At 46.0% G+C, this 18,565-nt stretch overlaps 1 protein-coding gene across 1 annotated transcript in view; it reads right to left on the bottom strand.

The window, feature by feature from the left end:
* Nucleotides 1-18,547, bottom strand: part of LOC119433272 (rho GTPase-activating protein 45-like) — a 248,965-nt gene extending 230,418 nt beyond the window's left edge. Inside the window, exon 1 of the mRNA XM_049658783.1 lies at nt 17,961-18,547. The gene's annotated coding sequence lies outside the window, so the exon portion shown is untranslated. The remainder of the gene's footprint in view (nt 1-17,960) is intronic.
* Between the last annotated feature and the right edge of the window lie 18 nt (nt 18,548-18,565).

The raw sequence follows: 18,565 nt of genomic DNA, 5'->3' as shown, positions 1-18,565 counted from the left end.
CCTGACGATATAAAATGCGTGAATTCGGTATGCACACCGGCAGTTGCTGCGCGGACTATCACGAAGATTGCGTATTATTCCCTCCACCGAGTAATTTATTTTGGCGGTTAGTCAGCATTCAAGGAGGGCAACTAACATCTGCGATCAAATAATTCGAAGCTCGGTAATAATGCTATTCGCTCCTGGGCAACTTTTTGAATTCTTCTTTCGCCTCTCTCCTTAAGGGCTTCGTTTGATGGATATTTCTCATGATGGATATTTCTCAGATAAGGTAAGCGCGTCGGCAAGTTTGAACCGTTCTCATTGCTGGAAAAAGTGGATGACGCACTTCAGCGATAGAAATTGGACTCGAGATTGCTCGGGGGACGCCAAAATACATCTTAAAGCCGTCTTGCCAGTAAGCGTTGGAGCCGCTTTACAGAAGTTTGCGACACGCCATGGAGAATGGGTGCCGAATGAACAATTATTTGCTTTAAGAGTGCGTTATAATTGTCCTTGATGCGGAACAGTTCTCGGGATTTCCGAGATGAATAGAAAAAAATATCCCAACGCTCCCAATTACAACCATGTGATATTAATCACATAACAAGCAGGAAGTAGCTGTCTACATAAAGAAAACCGTTGCTGTAAAGCAATATTGTTCGACAAGCACGAGAAAATGAGGGCTGCGAGGGGGGGAGGCAACACAGCTGAACCACAATGAACAATAACCGAGGGTGCTATTCTGGTCATTGCCAAGTTCCGTCATGTTGTCGAATTTGGTAATTGCGGCATTTTAAGCCAATCAGAGATGCCGTAGCAGCCCTCTGGGCCTCTCTGATTGGTTCAAGATGCCGCCATTACCGAATTTGACAAGATGGCAGAATTTGACAGTTACCAAAATAGCACCCCAAGGCTTCAGTTTCTTTCCTCAACGAAGCCTTGCCGAATCGTTAAAAAAAAAATCCATGCGCTTCTCATTTTTTTTCCCATATTGATCAAACGACTGCAGCGCGAGATTTCAACAACGCGCAGAGTAAAACAATTAACTCGACAAGCGCGAGGTTTAAAGACATGACATTTATAGTGGCAATCTATACTGTCTGTTCTATACTAAACCTATATAATGAAGCTACATTAATGAAGCACTTTTTTCAAGGCACTATTTTCAGACATTTTGCGGGAAAGGCGTTGGTCACTTGAAAAAATCACATCATCTCACCCTACGGGCAACCATGGTGGGATGCGAAAGCATCGCGGGGGGTGCGCATCGAGTTTCCGTTTCGTTTCACTTGGCAACACTTCCCAATGAAAGTTAGTGATAGAATGTATTGAGAAGAGAGGAGACGTTTGTACGGGGTTGTTTTCGTTTGATGTGTACGTCGATCGCCGAGTCGTCGGGAACGTTCCTGGGTAGGCATAGCACGAGTACCTGCACTTCGATCGGAAAGTTCACGACTTGCCCCGACGATGACGTTCGTTCTGGACACTCCCGACCTTGCTCAGGTTGTTGTCGAACCAAAGCCGGTCGCGCGCGTTGCAGCTGTGCCCGAAGCTCCGAACGCAACAACCCCGGCTTCCCGAGCCTTCCTCTGCTCCGCGGCGCGGTGGCGCTGCCGCTGCAACTAGCGCCGAGGTTGACGTTGTTCATGGCGTTTCGCACATCGTTGCGCAGAGAGAGAAATGACGGAAGCACAGCGAACGCGCGCTTTATACTGCGCAGCGACACTTGCGCCGCCTACCGGCGTACCCTTAGAGAGAGAGGGAGAGAGAGAGTTATATGCAATGATTTGCTGCGCCACACCTGCGGCGGAGAGGGGGAGAGGAGAGCGCACACCTGCGTAGGAGAGGAGAATGAGGGAGAGTTGCGCATGCGCAGTACGAGTGCGGACGCCGCAGGACGGACACTGCCCTGAGCATAAGATGCTCTCGCATCTAAAAGAAGTTATGAGTTAGCGCGGTTCAATCTCGATCGGAGCCCATGGCGTCACACTTATGGCTACAACAGCATCCGCGAGGCGGCCGTTGGCGCACCGAAGTGTCAACGCCAGAGACAGAAAGGCAGGGGTGTGGAATCGAAAGGGCAGTGCTCGCAGTGAACTGGAAAATTTGGACGCTATAGCTAAAGCAATAAATTTTACAGTCCTTAACATCAGCCGAGAAGTGCACCGAGCAAACCGCGAAGGCGCTTTTCTGCTTGATGGTATACATTCTAGCGAGAGTGTATTAACACCGCTTGGACGTCGATTCGCGGCACGGGCAGTAGCTTTTTTTTTTTTTTTTTAGGCAGGGCCTGCAGGCGGTCGGGAAGGTAGATTAATAAGTATTGAATGCAACGACACATCAGTAAAGGGCATAATTAGACCACAAGGAGTTAGGAAATGACGCACAAGGAATAGTGAAGGTAACATTTGTTACATAAACGTGCAGGGTGGTCACAAGCAGGAATAATGGCTGGGAATTCAAACGCAACTGAATCACGACGCGATTAGCGTGTATGCCTTGACCGAAACGCATCTACGAGATTTGGAGCAGCCGCCTGTTATTGACAATTTTGTATGGGAAGGGTGCAACAAAATGACCGGGTCAAGGAAAGGCGGAGGCGTAGGCATACTAATTAGGCGAGGTCTGAAGTGGCAAAGGGTGAAAGAAAGCATTTATGGATTAGCGGCACATGGCAAGGCAAAAAGACGTGGCTACGAATGGCTTAACTATGTACAGGTAGTGACAGCAGATAAAAAAAAAGCAATTGGTTGATCGCATTAGAAGTGACACTAATGAGTTCAGGAAATCGGGCCAGGTGGTATTAATAGGAGATATGAATGCTAGCTGCCATGGAGCATTTAGACGGATATACTGATTACAACGGTTCTCTAGTGTGGGTATGTGCGATGAACAGAACCTTATGGAAGGAATGAAGGAGGAATAGACGGAAAGACGGGGAGGTTAGCCAGTTCTCCGACCGGCTGGCTACCCTGTGCTGGGGAAAGGGCTAAAGGGGAATGAAAGATAATAGAAAAGAGATGTAAAAAAAATTAGAATACGACACTGTTTAATATAGCAGTTAAGAGGGAGGTAACAGGGATGGTAACGCAAAACACAAACCAATAGCCGTAAAATACTTAAAAATTAGTGAAAAGCAAATAGCAGAGATCGCAAGGAACACACAAAAAAATGGGAGCGCTTTCTACAACAGTCTGGGAATATAAGGGACTCGTATACGTTATGCAGCAGGAAATAAGACAGACGCGGCAAAAAAAAAAAAAAAAATGTTGGGTTGGAAAGAGGAAACCACGTAAGTGGTAGGACAAGGAAGTAAAGCAAGCTATAGAAGAGCGTAAGCAGGCGTCTAGGAATCACTGAAAAGCCAAAAAGTTGGGATTACACGAAGAGGTGCTCCTTAGATGGGACAAATACCGAGAAAAGAAAAGGATGGCGAGTGAGCTCGTGCAAGAGAGAATTAAATGCGCAAGTGAACGTTGGGTGCATAACACTCGCAAAAGAGAGAAAGGCGCCCGAAAAAGATTCTGGAACCACATAAGAGTACTCGAAGCATCAACTGAAAATTCGCAAACGGCTAGTAATGGATGAAGAAGGTAATATATTCGGAGGCGACGATGCGCTACGATACATCAGAGACGTTATTAAAGAGCCCCCAAACGTTTTGGGGCCACAAAGAAATAGCGTCGAAGCCACTGCGCATGCGCGAGACGCAAAGTGCGTTTGGGTTTTGAGTCGGGCACGCTATTTCACCGATTTAGCGGGAGCCCCAAAAGCTGCCCCAAAATCTTTGCGTCAGCAAACATGGCGGCACCCATCAAAGCGACGGCTCTAACCTAACACCAAGCTGGGCTCGATTCATGGTGAGGCGTGAAGTTCGTAAGTTATAATAGAAGTGACTGCGGTTATCGCTTTCTCTCAACTAACGTGTGTAATGAAGATTGATTCATTATACGCCGCTGATTCCGAATTCGATTGTCGATTTCATGGTTCGTATACATTTAGCAGGGATTAACTAGGCTTAGGAAGGCACGTAAAGTTGGTTACTCAAAACTAAGCCTAACAAATTGCTTGCTGCTGATAGAATAATCTCTAAATAGTAATTAAATGCGAAAACCCGAAAGTCAGAATTACACTTCTTATCGTAAAATGACATTTCATTTTGATATTTATAATACCTTTTCTTTGACGCTGTAGTGGCGCTGCAAGCGCAAGACGCTATCCGCAAACGCAAAGCCCTCTTTTAAAGCTATTCACACCTGCATGCCCCAACTCTAATACCCGCAAAGCTCTTTGGAGCCCCAAACTTTTGATACCCCTATTCTAAAACTCTCTATTAGGGATAGCTTCGGCACGAAACTATAGTCCAGACTCAAGCAGATCCAGCAACAACAAAGATGACTGAGAGATCAAAATTTAGTGTAGAAAATATTTACGCGAGAAAAGTTGAAAAAAAAAAAAAACGTCCCTAATAACACGGCCACACGACCCGATCAAATCCCACTAGAGCTAATCAAACATCTGGGTGCAAAGAGCAAGGCACTGCTGCGTAATGCCATACAGCAAGTTATATAAAAAAAAAAATTCCGGTTGGTTGGCGTGAAAGCAACACGAACCTAATCTACAAAGGCAAAGGAGATAAGGATAAGACGAGCTCGTACAGGCCAGTTACAGTAACGTCGGCGATATATATAGAATGGCACTGCAAGCCATAAAATTAGAACTGTCAAAGTGGGTGGAGGGAATTCGTCGGCCCTTCCACTCCGTGAAGATGATTAACCATGCAGCGAAGCTGAAACGCGCGGCCCCAGTGTTTATAACTAGGTTAATCCCGAGGGTTCATTAAAGTATTCATCAATTATGAGGTTACACACACGTTCGGCTGCGACGGAGAGAACGACGTCACTGACGGTATGCCCGCAGTCGGCCGTTGTCGCTTGAGTTCGATGTCTTGAGTTTACTCGGCGGCGTGGTTAGCAGCATTCGCCCGCCATTGCCGCTTGCGATTCCTCGAAATAAATTGCTTCAAAATTAAATTTGTCTGTTACGTAAGACAATGAATGGCTCATACTCCCTTAAGCAATGGTTCATACCCCCGTAAACGCGGCCTCCCCATTAATTACGACGACAGAAGAGAAATTCTACGCTGGAAGGATGAGCGGCAACGCAGCCAGCTGCGGAAGAAGACGACGTTCGAGCCATTGCTGATGATGATAGTTTTCTGTACACTGACGGTTTCACCTAGCCATGTACGATTTCGCCCAGCAATATAAAGCTTCGCTTTAAAAAAAAAAAAGTATATACTGGGGAAACTACAAAATGGGTTCAGAGGCAGACGCTTAGAGGATGATATATTTGTGGATAGAGATTTCAATAGCTCAGAATAGATCTTTATGGATAGTATTTCAACATACTAAGGGAGCCTACGACAACGTAGACAGGGAATTGTTATGGGATATTCTCGAGCACGAATGCATAGATGACGATTTCCTGGAGCTGCTGGAGGAGATATGTAGAGACAACCGAGTACAAGTTGTATGGGATGGCCGAAAATGTAATGAAGTCGTGGAAATTCACCAAGGACTGAAGCAAGGATGTCCTCTGTCTCCATTGTTGTTCACGCTTTATGTTAAGGGTATAGAAAGTCGGCTGGAAAAGCTTGAATTACGGTTTGATTTATCCAACATGCGTAATTTAAAGTTGTTCCTAAAAATCTGAACTAATGGTTATCAGTAATCCTTGCCCCCTCCCCTCTGAAAAAAGGGGAAAGGGAAACAGAAAAATACAGCAAGAAAAATGTAAAGCCGAAAAAAATCAATTTCATCCTCTTACTCCTTGTTGCTACGTTCCAATTGCATTTCCTGATGTTCTGATTTAATCTGTAATGGCTTTCATGTTCAGTGATGTATACTAAAAATCATTGTCTTATTTAGGGCTGTTTTATCAGATACATGTCATACCGCCCATTATGATAAGTGTTTGAAGTATTTTAGGAACCCTGAACCTTGTGATTACTATACTATTTTTTTTCTCTCACTCATTGTATATATTCTGTAATGAGTAATTGGTATTGCACTAATTCGTGTTTACTGATTCATGTTCTCATTCATATTTTCTTGTTAGGTTATGTGTTTTGTGTATTTAATGCCCCACCCCCCTTTGTATTGCCCTCTGGGCTTTTTGGGTACCTGAATAAATAAATAAATGGACAAATGGTGTAACAGAAGGTCCCTGGACTGATTTATGCGGACGACATAGTGCTACTAGCGGACAATCCAAGGGATTTACAGACACTTGTGGATATCTGTGGCAACGCAGCAACAAATGTAGGCCTTAAGTTTAGCACAGAGAAATCGGGAATTATGATCCTTAATGAAGAGACGAGTAATTACGTGGTGTTGCTTCAACAGTAAGTCATACCCATAATCAAGCAATATAAATACCTCGGCGTACACATAAACGAAGGAAAGACTTACTCAAGCAACCATCAAGGTAATCTGAAAATAAAGGGGAAGCGGAATGTAGCAATAATGAAACACAGAACACAATGGGGCCACAATAAGCATGAGGTGGTGCGTGGAATCTGGAAAGGAGTAATGGTGCCAGCGCTAACGTTCGCAAATGCCATTCTGTGTTTAAGTCGGATATATTGTCAGGGTTGTAACTTACCAAAGATCAGTAGGCCGGTTGGCTTTGGGAGCCCACGGTAAAACCACAAAAGACGCAATGCCGGGTGACATGGGTTAGGCCTCTTTTGAAGTCACAGAAGCGCAGATCAAAATTAGTTTTGAAGAAATACCCAGGAACACGGATGAAAATAAATCGGCGACTAAAGTGAAGAAGTATCTGTACCTAAAAAGCGTGGATACAGAATGAAGGAAGAGGTCAAGAAAGATGGCAACCAAGTACATGGTAACTGAAAGTGTAAATAGACAACCAGTAGTCATCAAAAATAACGCGAGAGTAACAAGACAATAAATTGTATGCAAAGAATGGAAACAAAACAGATCATGGAGATTTACAAGAATGGCAAGACAAATTAGAAGAGAAAATCTGTACGATAACACAAAGGACAGTACCTTGCTATTTGAGGCTCGAGCTGGTTGCCTAAGGACAAAAGCATACCGGAGAAAATATTCGGAACTAGATGAGGCATGTGTATACTGGAGCTAAAATCCGGAGACACTCAGCAGATCTTAATGGAATGCGAAAGGATTCACCCAGTAAGACCCGCAGGTAACGGTGACCTTCCAGAAGCGCTTGGATTTAAAGTCGACGGAAGCATCAACCGATCGGCAGTAGAAATAAGCAAGAAACGTTTAGAGTGTTGGTGGGAAAAAAAAGGAGGGAAAAGACTGATACGACCGGATTCATTACAGGCATGGGTAGCGGTACGAAGTAGATTAGAAGTGTTGAAGAAGAGTAAGAAAGAATAGGGAGATTTATACAAAATACTAGAATAAAAAGCATGCACCTGATTAACTCAAGCAGGGTAGGTTAGCTATAGGCACCGTCCCGTTTCAAATTGAATGCCAATAAACCATCATCATCAACGCTCGGCATTTGATGCGACATTCCCGTGGTTGCCACACCTCGCCCGTGACTCTGTGATACGATAATGCCGTAGATTTCTTCGCAATATAGTTGCAATATCGTAGGAACGTAAATCACACATTACATTTTTAACCAGTCATCATATAGCGGCATACTCTTGCGTCACTTCCTGTCTACGAAGTGCAGAAAATGGCCGCATCGAGGCGATGCCATCGGTGCCGTTCAACAAGATTTTCCTGGCACGTGGCAGGCCCCCTTTAAGGTAATAGAACTTTTTTTTTCCTATTGCAGAATAATAATTTACTAAGTACAACAATACATTCAACTCTGCCGTTACTCTAAAGTTGTTTTTAGAACCCAGATTACGCTAAACAACTCCAGCACTAAGGCAATCTTGCCGAATCCTACAGCTTCGCAATACTGATACGAGTACATTGTTTATCTTTTTTCCAGTGACCTTCCCTTCTATAACCGCTGATACAAAGTAATCACTCGGCGCGAGACGCCCCTACATGTATCGGAACTTTCCTTAATAGAGTTTTCGAATAGGGGCCCCCTATCTTGGCGGCCCCAAAGAGCTTTGTGCGCACGGCCTTTGGGGCACGCGAGAGCAACGAGTTTCAGAATAGGATTTAGCGCTCGCTCTTTGCGTCGTACGCTTGCAGCGCTTCGACGGGCGAAAACTAAAGCTTCAACGAAAAGTCATCTAAAGCGCAGCAAAATAATTGCTCTTTCGATACGTGTTTCATGAGCACTAATGTACTGTTTATAATAAATTGAGTCATGTTAAGCTCTGACTTCAATCTCGGCCGACCTAGCAACGAGACGGGCCTCTCGATCCTATATAGAACGGAGATGTGTTTGTGAAAGGCCTGGCGGCCTTCAAGTTTGGCTACTGCGATCGAAGAAATATCAATGATTTCTCGCTTAATTCTTGCTTGTGTCGCTTTTTTTTTGTTGCTTTTTTTGCATGAAATGAGTGAAAGCGAAAGCCGCCAACATTGTTCATTGTTTTTGATGACCGCAGGTTAACGAGAATTGGGGTCGAATGTGGCACAGGGCGAGAGCCGTCTCTTCGTTGGATGCCGCCACGTTCGTTGACGAGAAACTTTTACGTCGAGTTTAGGTCGGCACGATGTATTCGTGAAATAGCGTCGCCAACGCAAACGCTAAACTATATTCGCGTCTCGCGCATGCGCAGTGGCGCTAACGCAATTTCTTTGGGGCCGTGAAACCTTTCGGGCCCCTATTCTAAACCCTCTAATAATGTTTTCGCCGATTCTTTAGCGAAAGAACCTTGTCTTACCAGAGTGCATGCTTGAAGCGGACAGTGGTGCACATTATGGAACGTACGCGAGCATCAACGATTACGCTGGAATGTACGGTGAGTCTTCTATGAATAACCGACGTGTTTGACGCGTAGATTAGTGTTCGACGATTATGCTCACCTCTATAGCTGTGCTTTTGAGTGTCGCATGTCTTTCTGGGCACGAGATCACCTTATAAAGAGTTAGTTCTCGTTCCTCACAGTTTTGCGACTGTCTGGTCGTTCCCCGTCACTACAACGTGACAATATTATTTGGACATCGCGTGGGGCCTTTTTAGAGACAAAAGGTTATCCAGCATAACAGTTCTAGTTTCATCACGTACACAGAAAAATTGCGCACACAAACGCGAGGGTTCTACGTGCGCTATACGCGTCGCATGCGTAAGTCGCTTATAGTTTCGCGTACACAACGATCCTTAGATGGAGGACTTGCCAAATATGGATCGTTGCTTCTGCATGTCTACTGGCGCCCTCCGCCGGCAAACACGAACACTACTCCAGCCAAGTTCATTCAAGATCACGTACGTAGAAGCGCTGCGTACGTGAAGATCTTGCGGGATCTAAATGCGCATGCGCCACCGACAGGGCTCCCTACTTTATGACGCGCCCGAAAAGCAGACCCTGCGAGCGCAGCTCACTACAAAGCGCTCGTCGAAGCTGGCTTCCATGCAAGAACACTGTTTCTAGGGTGAAGCGCACCTCCAGCGTCCTTTCAATTCACTGACGGCGGCACATTGTGGGGATCGCCGACATCACGTCAGCTATACCGACCGAAACAATTTATTTACAGCCGCCACTATAGATCACAATGATATGCTTACCAGCATGCGCAGCGCAGCGGTTGCAGTTTTGGGGAAGGACTTCTCCTGTGACATTACGCACGTTCCTACGGGGACTGGCGGTCAACGCTCTGTTGACGTGTCTAATGTTTACGTACACCTCCTAACAACCGGCCGCTAAATTTAGCGGGTAAATTTCGCAAAAAAAAAAAGAAAAAAGAAAGGCTCGTGTGCCGCGTTTTGGGTGCCTGTTAAAGGACCCCAGGTGGTCAAAATTAACCCGGAGCCCTTCGCTATGGCGTCCCTAGCCCGTGCGCTGAATTGGGACGTTAAAGCACGCAAGTGAAACTAAGTATCACTTAGCGACGTTTACATGAATGCGACAAGTGGCGCGCCGCCTATCTAGGACATCACATCTATGTATCGCATCCATCTCATCTACGCACCCATACAGGGAGAGAGGCGAGGTTGCCTTTCTTTTTGGTTATTAGCTTCCTTGTTTTACGCTAAGAATGTTATTTTAGGTTCCCAGTCTTTTTTAATTATTGTTATTGTTAAATGTATGCAATGAGATGTTGGTGCTTGTTAGACGGCCCCGCCTACTATATATATACTCTTAATTCGATAAATTTAAAAAAAGAAAGCGTCAGGCAAAGAATAGAGAACATACTACAGTAACAACAGTTCTAAATTTTAGATACACGCAACAAAAACAAATGTTTCTGAGCAGTTCACAAGCGTTCGAGTGTTCATATTGACGTAAATACACACGGCGGTCCTCGATGGTGAAAAAGACATACCACCCAAACACACACAAAAGGACCGCAGGAACATGCAACACACGAAAGAGGCATATACGAAAATGTCTAAAAAATTGAATCACTTCAACCAATACAGCGCCGTGATCAAAGTAATAAAGTTTAATAACTTCTAAATATTCCCGATTCTTCAAGAAACTGTGTTAATGTGCGTGTCGCACTGTTTTGCAGGTGTTCTGATGGCCATGAATCCAGGATTTTATCTAGTGATATCGGCCTCCTATCCAGAGCATGTACGTTCGCAAAAAGCCTCTTATGGTGAGTGTCATAATTTTTTCAGTTTAATAGCAAGGCTTCTATGTCTTCATTAGCCTCCTCACAGGCGCACACAGTGCTATCGGTTTTCCCCATCTTGTACAAGAAGTATTTAGTATAGGCTGTGCCAATACGAAGTCTATCAATTGCTGTTTCTACTAAGCGGCTGCTTTGTATAGGTATGGCGAATTGCATGTTAGGGTCTATCGCATATATCGTGGATCTTCATGCGCCATTTGTGAACCAATTTCCTCTGCACATTCGACCACAAAGTTCGTTTCAAGGACAACGCGCATCGCTCGCCGCCAGGGGTAGTAGCGATCCATTTTGGTGAGCTTTCGCGCACCATGTATTCTGTAATGACGTTCCTTGTAATTTCGCCATGACTTAGTATATCCACTGGAATACGATATCATGGAGAAGACCCTTCGCTGTAGCGTAAGCCTTTTTGAATTTCGTGTAACATTGTACTGTCTACTTTCCCCAATCTGATTTCTTTTATGCACACATAGCGAAGCTTGCCAATCACTCATCGAAATGATCCTGAGTGTGAACATGTGAAGCGTAATGCCGAAAGTATAGCATATACCCTTGTCGTCGTAGATGTTGGAAAGTGGCGCACTGTCTAAACATTCTTCGCTCTGGACATGCCGGTATATAAAGAACGCCGATGTAGAGCTCCCATTCTTACACGAACCGAATGTGTAGACATGAATAAAATTCCTGCATGCAGTGTACAGGGGTGACAAGGTCAACTGTTTGGTTGAAATCACTGGCATTTCGCACTTACTAGTTAGATCGGGAATGGAAATGACGATTTTTTTATTGTTTCCCTGTCTCGCATTGGCTTCTTGGTTATTCGATAACAAATCCACGCAGACGTCAGCATAGAAGTTACAAGGATTTTCCATTCAGAAGCTTACATTTACTGTAGTCAGACAACTAGAGGAGTACCACAAACCACACCGGAATATTTATCAGGATGGTACGAAATCTTACTCTTTCTAGAACGGAACAGGCCCTGATGCCTCGCAGAAAGAGAATTACAAATACGAAAACGAAAACGGCACCGAGTAACTTGACTGGCACCCCACCAAGGAACTAACTTACGTAAGTACACAAAAACAACGCTTACAGTATATTGCCATCGATGTGTAGACGCACGACGGGAAAAAAAAGTGGGACTTTCTAAATTTATGATGCATTAATTGCCAGACAGCGACATTTTGAATCTTTACGCACATGTACTCAATATAATCTGTGATGGTCTTGGAGGAATAGCGCATACATGAACAGGAACGCATGTTCTTGTGTGCGCTATTCCTTAATAGATCACCATGAGCCACCAAAAAGTCCGAATTTTCACATTTAGTGACCCCACCCGTGAATTAGGTCGTATTCTTTGAACCACCATCGTGACGTCGTGTACTGGGTATGCATAGCTGTTTTAATTCGTCCCTTGTCCTCACTAAACTTGCGAAGTTCCTTCCTGCATTTCATTATATCCTCATGGTAGCGCCATCATCATCACCTTAAGGCGACACATATGTCCTGCCTCTGCCTGGCATATGAAAGATTATCAAGGCAGTGAGGAATGACTTACGGAGGGCAGCCGTCGGCCTGACGCGCTCCAAGACCCCCTGTGAGTGAGGCTCCCCGGCAGGGTGCCGAGAGAAGCCGAGCAGGGACGGAAACGCGGCTCGCAACGTGCGGCCCCAATCCCGGCATTATTACGCGCACGCCCTCAATGCCTGTCGGCATTGAGGGAAAACACTTGCCAGTTTGGAGCGTTGCTGCGAGCGCGCGCTTCGAACGCGAGGGCCAACACACAGCGCGCGATGCATGCCACACAATGCAGGCTCACAGCTGGGGCCCCGCTTTTTCCGCTTGCTCGTCCAACATTAGTGAAGCTACTTCGCTTGTCTCTTCAGCGGGCGCTATAGCTCTTTTTGACACCGCACGGGTCGTTTGACCTCTGTACGTCCGATATGTATGCCCGACGACCGATGTTCCCGCCCGGCGACCCTCGAGTGTATCCTCAAGAAAACTACTAAGAGACCTGCTGGGCTTCTTCAAGGGACACTATAGGGAAAATTAAGCTGAGCTGCATTAATACATTCGATATCATCATCGTCGTCGTCATCATCATCATCATCATACGTTTGTCCACTACAGGACGAAGACCTCTACCAGCGACAGCGTCGTTTCAGCGTCAGTGAGAGTGTCAATGAGAAAATTGTAGAGCATCATGACAAAACTCCCGATACAGCTTTCTGTTGCTCAATACGTGCTACATAAAAGTGTTTTTCCGAGCATGAAAGGGGCCCGCGAATACAGGCGATATTGCCGCGCGACCGGCCGCTCGAGGCACTTGGCGTGTATTCGCGGGATCCTTTCAAGCTCGGAAAAACAATTTTATGTAGCACGTATTGAGCAACAGAAAGCTGTATCCGGAGTTTTGTCATGATGCTCTACAATTTTCTCATTGACACTTTTCATCTAATTATAAGATTTGAGAAGTTGATGAATTAATTATTTAAGACTATATAATAATGTATTTAGGCGAATTGCAACAAATAATTTGAGTATCTCCAAGCGGCGGCAAACAACATTACCTTGGTTCTGTCCAGCTACGCGGCCATTTGCATATTTTTTAAAAATCCTGGTGCACGATAGTTGGGAACACTTTCTATATGCGGCCGCCTGTTTCTTCTATATACAGGACGAAACGCCCGTGTCCAGCGATCTCCAGTTACCATTCTTGTGCCAGCTGGCACCATTTTATGCCTGCGAATTTCCTACAGCCTGGAGGTGGCGCACCGGGCACGCCACCCCCTGCATATTATCACGTGGTATAGTGACGCCAGTAGAATGCAGTGACTGTGTACTTTTCTTGTCACGGATAGCGGTAAGCGGCCGGTCATAACTTAGAAATGCCTACCGTGGGCGGTCCCATGCACCCATTTTTATTATTCTATAAATTTCCTTCTCTCGATCAGGATTGGTACACTACGCTTCTACAATACTAAATATAAAAAGGCCACTCAGAGAAAGCGTGGTAGGTAAGAAAAGACGCAAAAAACGAAAGGCGCCTAGCGACGATGTCTTGAAATGTTGGAGGTCACACGTTGCTGGGCGCCAAGTGTTGGAGGTCACGCGACCCGCTGAGCTTCGGAATCGCGGAAGTGAAAATGGCAAAGGGAGCGGAAGCGCGGAACGTTCGCCTTGGGAGGACAAACACGATGTGTTAACGATGGTGATGATGAACTGGTGTTTTGTGGCGCAAGGTCCAATTATGGCCAAAGAGTGCCAAACTAGGGCTAAATGAGTTGGCAACGTAGTGGCGAATCTCGAGAGGTACACGTGAGGAGACTGTAAAGGGGCCTTAAAGCAGTCGTTGTAAAGTTCGTAAAATTAATACGTAATAAGAATATGGTAATGACTAACGGTGTGTACTATGAACACAAGAAATACATTCTAGGAGGGTAATACATATACTAACTATGTCAGTGGTAAAAACTTGTAGGAAGCACTACTGCCTTGACAGAGCCCTTGCAACACAAGGGCCTGGAGGCACGTGCTATACAGAACACTACTATATGTATATAATAGCATGCAGCGTCCACTGGCGAGAGGATGCGCTACGAATTTATTGTGTTAATAACATGTGATACAACGTCACTCAAGAAAACTAAAACTGATTTGGTGTCAAACAACGGTTCTGCTCCAAGATGGAGTGGGATGCGTTGGCGGTATCCTAGAGGAAATGTTTCTCTCAACTTCTGCTTCTTGACACTACAAGAGGATGTGAAGGACAGGTTAGCCTTTCAAATCTACCACAGGTCGGGGTTCATTACCATGACGTGAGCAGAAAGTTATGGGTTCCACATGTGTGTCCTATCCTGAGTCGACAGGCTCGCGACGTGTTTCAATTCGTCGTATTTTCGTTGTGGAGTGCCAGAAACCTAACTGTGGCTTAATCACGTGAAGTGTATTATTCATTTTTAGCGTCCAACAAACGTGGCCACTGGCTTCGGAGGTTCTTTCGTAAGAAAGGCTTCAGATCTGTGGCAGGGACAACACCGGTAGAAATAATAGTTTGTGATGCAAATGATGTGGCAATTTGGTCTGCTCGCAGCATACTACCCTCGATGCATCTATGGCCAGGCACCCAGCATACAATGAGATGTTGGTTAGATATATACGTTCTGAAAAGAACGGAATAGTACAGTAGCACTAAGTACAGGGTTCCTGTGTTTACGCAGTGACACTAAGGCTTTACGACACTTAGAGAGCCTGTGTATATAACTGTCTTTTGGAGTTTTAATTTTCTTATATGTTTCACGACAGACAATAGTGAATAGGCTCCAGCCGTAAAGATATTGTTTCCGGGTGCAGGACATTGGATTCCGAGAAGGATGTACCGATTGCTGCATAAAACACGCCGGCATAAGCGTCGGTGTAAAATTCTGCGCACGAGTACTTCGATGGAAGTTCCCGGAAATGCATTCGAATATGTGCCTCTGGAGCGTGTTTTGTCACCTCTACGACTGGCATATAACATTCTATGAGCTACCACTGCCACGGCGGCAATGGCATCGCTGGGGCCATCAGACTATGCTCAAAAATTGGAACTACCGTTTCCTCCGAAAGCTTTCTTACGCGCAGAGGTAATGATTCTCTAGCTGCAGGTCGATTATTAAACAGCGTTGCAGAGGACACGCGTTTGCGGACACGTAAGAGGGATGTTCGTGATTTTCGTTCTCTTTCAGAAAAAATATAAAACTGTAGTACGACCTCTGAAGGTGGAGCGAACCCTCGTTGGCGCCTACAGGACTTGTAGGCACCAGTCGCCAGGCGGATACTATATATAGATGATGGACAGGATCCAGCATCTTCAAGGCGCTAGGAGTAACCGATTAGGAGTAGCCTATAGCTCCATAATTTAAGGTGTTCGTATGAGGCTTTCCAAAGGTTCATGAGGCACTTCCTGTCACTACCCCTAGTTGTGTGTGAAAGGATTTTAGTATGTTCATTGTTCTTAGGAATTTTTTTTTCTTAGGTACTTCAGGTGTGGAATAAAGGTTAGCTTCGTGTATAAAATGATGGCTGAAAATTTTTGTTGTCTCCTTACAGGTAAAGGTTGACCATGCAGCTCAATATGGGGGTCTGGGACCATGCCTCTATTTCTTGAAAAAACAAAAAAACAAGACACAGGAGCTTTCAAAGGGACTTAGCTTAAATCCATTCTCCTGTGCCCATCTCGACACTTTTTTCAGGCCAAGTTGAACCTGTCGCTCACAGATGGCGAGGTTACAAAATTTATATCCCCATCTGCACGTCGTCAACATAAGAATAAAACATACTTCATGGAATAAATGAACGTAGCGAATTCGTTTTTAAAATGAAAAGGGTACAACCCTCTGGTGCCCTACTGCAGAGCGAAGGTCTCTCGCAGCGAGCTCCAATTACCCCATTATTTTTTTCCTCTTATTTATTTATATTTTTAAATCAAGTCACTTCGACGCCTTTTGCTGCGAACCACTAAAGAAGCTGAATTATTTCACTTCCCTAATCATACAATGCTTTATTCATTTAACAATTTGACGTTGAGGAGAAGCTGACAAAATATTGTGTTTCTTTCCAATCTGTAATTAATAAGTAAATCAATCAATCAATCAACCAATCACCGGGACGCCTTCAAGCTGGCTGAATCGAGGCGGCAATCTCGTCCACGCACCGTTACACGTTTTCAAAAAATGTTTTCGACACAAGGATGTATCATTTAAATTTTGTTTATTACGATATCCCCCACCCCTTCCCTTTGGCCAGACGCGATATTAAAAACCAATTCGTTGTCAGCCTATATAGCACACACGTAGGACCATTCCTCCTGTTTCCATTTTTAAACAAAAACAACCGTCGTCGCGAAGTGCGCAGTGTGTTGCACATATGCACTCATGCAATAAAGCATATGCGGTGAGAACTTCGGTTTCATCACGCCAGAATATTTTAGGCGTATTTATTTCCGCATATGTGCAGGTGTGTACGTGACGGTGCACTCGTTTAAGCGAAGACCTCGGTATAACGTACGGAATCGAATGCACGCGCGGGTTCTTCATCAGTTTATGCTTCAACGCGAAGGAGAGGAGATCGAGGATCGAAGGTAAGTCTTCTCTCAGAATCAGCCGGGCTTATATAAAGCACAGCTTAATTCCTAACATAGACCGGGTGCTCGATATACGTTTATTACTGCCACAGCTTAGTGAGAATAGGAAGCTTACTTCAGACAATCGCGATCGCCAAAGACATGACAGATATCAATGCACCACTCAATGACAATTAAGTAGCCTTTAAGAGCGAATTAAAAGATATTCACTCGGAATTCACGACAGACAGAGAAGCACTTCACGATTGTTTAGCCGACGAGTTTCGGTCGGTCATTCGGAATAGCGACCGTAAATGACACGATATATAGACACGGCGCGACAGGCGATCTTGAGTTTCACTACATATCTGGCCTATATATATGAATGTGTGCGTGCAGTTGAATCGCACAGTTCGCAGTATCGAGGCGTCAGCGAGGTCTGCTGCACCGACGCTGTCATAATCTTAGCGGGAGCGACAACACAATAGCTGGCTTCGGCGCAATCGTTGCTCAACTGTGTCCGAATTGAGATGTCAGTGATTATTTAAGGCGCGCGCTCAGACACACTTACGGCGAAATCCGCAAGGTGAATGCTAGCGGAATGTACGCGAACCTGCCAACGACCGATATTGAACGCGATGCTCCGATCGAAAAAAAAAAAAAAAAAATTGGGGAGAGAGATTCGAAAGCGAGAGGAGAGAGGCAACCACTCGGGTTGGTTAGCCCACCAACAGGCAGAGTGCGCGGAGGCGCTAAAGAGGATCGCTTCACCGCTCGACTCGCTCATGCGGGACGGCAGGCTTTTTTCTCCCCGATGCGCCTCTGGAGGTTTCGCTCATCACTCTCGGCCGCTCTCGTCACCCCTCTCATCACCGAAGCGTCCTAGCGTCGTCGTGGAGATGGATTGTGCGCGTTCACGCGAAGGGCAGTCAACCGAAGAGGGCACGACGCGCCGCGTCTTCCGTAGCACGCATTAGCGCCGGAGCGGTGTACGAAAACGTTTACGGGGAGGTCCGAGCTCGTGCAAGGACGGCCCGAGCGGCGCGCATGCACAGAGGGCGGCGCAAGCAGAGAAGAGAGTGGGAAACGCATGCACTGACCACAAATTACGACCGCCGGGAGGATCCTCCAAACTTGGTCATGCTCGGGGTAGCACCGCTTGCGGTGTGGCCGCCTTCGCTTCTCTAGGACTCCGCACTGGACAGATAAAACTCGCCGGGTGATGGCAAGGCGCGAGTGTGCTCGCTTGCTTTTCCGCGACTCTCGTCGCCGAACCGCCGCCACTGGCCTCGCCTTCCGCCGCTGCTATGCGGTCATTTAAATAAACTTGGCTGACCCTTCGAGAGCCAAAAAGCCTAGCGCGCGCGCGCGCACGGCAGCAGCTAGTCGCGTCGTCGTCGCCGTCGACCCACACCCTCGTGGTGGCGGCGGGGGCTGGCTAGCGCTGCTACTACCCTCCGAGACCGCGGCGCGTTTTTTTGTTTGTGCACAAGAAACCTCACGCGGAGGCGTGGGCCGGCCGATTTTTCGCCGCTCGCGCGAGTTGCGACAACACGCTCGCGGGCCGCCATGCCGATCGCAACGGCTGTCGGCGCTTTTTTTTTTCCCCGAGACGCGAAAATAATTTTCGTTTTCTTCCATCACGCGTTCCCTACGGCGCGTCAGCTGATTCGTGTCCCCGCAGTTCGTGCCGCCGTTCCACCAT

This window comes from Dermacentor silvarum, chromosome 11 (genome assembly GCF_013339745.2).
Source record: "Dermacentor silvarum isolate Dsil-2018 chromosome 11, BIME_Dsil_1.4, whole genome shotgun sequence".
In the NCBI taxonomy this organism is placed as follows: Eukaryota; Metazoa; Arthropoda; class Arachnida; order Ixodida; family Ixodidae; genus Dermacentor; species Dermacentor silvarum.
This window is presented reverse-complemented; position numbering and strand designations above follow the sequence as displayed.